Raw genomic sequence first — 873 nt, 5'->3', positions numbered from 1 at the left:
TTTTCATCTTGTTTATGGTTTCCTTTGCTGTGCAAAAGCTTTTAAGTTTCATTAGGTCCCATTTGTTTATTTTTGTTTTTATTTCCATTTCTCTAGGAGATGGGTCAAAAAGGATCTTGCTGTGATTTATGTCATAGGGTGTTCTGCCTCTGTTTTCCTCTTAGAGTCTGATAGTTTTGGCCTTATATTTAGGTCTTTAATCCATTTTGAGTTTATTTTTGTGTGTGGTGTTAGGGAGTGTTCTAATTTCATACTTTTACATGTAGCTGTCCAGTTTTCCCAGCACCACTTATTGAAGAGGCTGTCTTTTCTCCACTGTATATCCTTCCCTCCTTTATCAAAGATAAGGTGACCATATGTGTGTGGGTTTATCTCTGGGCTTTCTATCCTGTTCCATTGATCTATATTTCTGTTTTTGTGCCAGTACCATATTGTCTTGATTACTGTAGTTTTGTAGTATAGTCTGAAGTCAGGGAGTCTGATTCCTCCAGCTCCTTTTTTTCCCCTCAAGACTGCTTTGGCTAGTCAGGGTCTTCTGTGTTTCCATACGAATTGTGAAATTTTTTGTTCTAGTTCTGTCAAAAATGCCATTGGTAGTTTGATAGGGATTGCATTAAATCTGTAGATTGCTTTGGGTAGTATAGTCATTTTCACAATATTGATTCTTCCAATCCAAGAACATGACCACCATCACCCTGATACCAAAACCAGACACAGATACTACAAAAAAAGAAAACTACAGGTCAATATTTCTGATGAACATAGATGCAAAAATCCTTAAGAAAATACTAGCAAACAGAATCCAACAGCACATTTAAAGTATCATACACCATGATCAAGTGGGGTTTATCCCAGGAATGCAAGGATTCTTCA

The sequence above is a fragment of the Physeter macrocephalus genome, chromosome 15 (assembly GCF_002837175.3).
Source record: "Physeter macrocephalus isolate SW-GA chromosome 15, ASM283717v5, whole genome shotgun sequence".
NCBI lineage: Eukaryota > Metazoa > Chordata > Mammalia > Artiodactyla > Physeteridae > Physeter > Physeter macrocephalus.
This window is presented reverse-complemented; position numbering follows the sequence as displayed.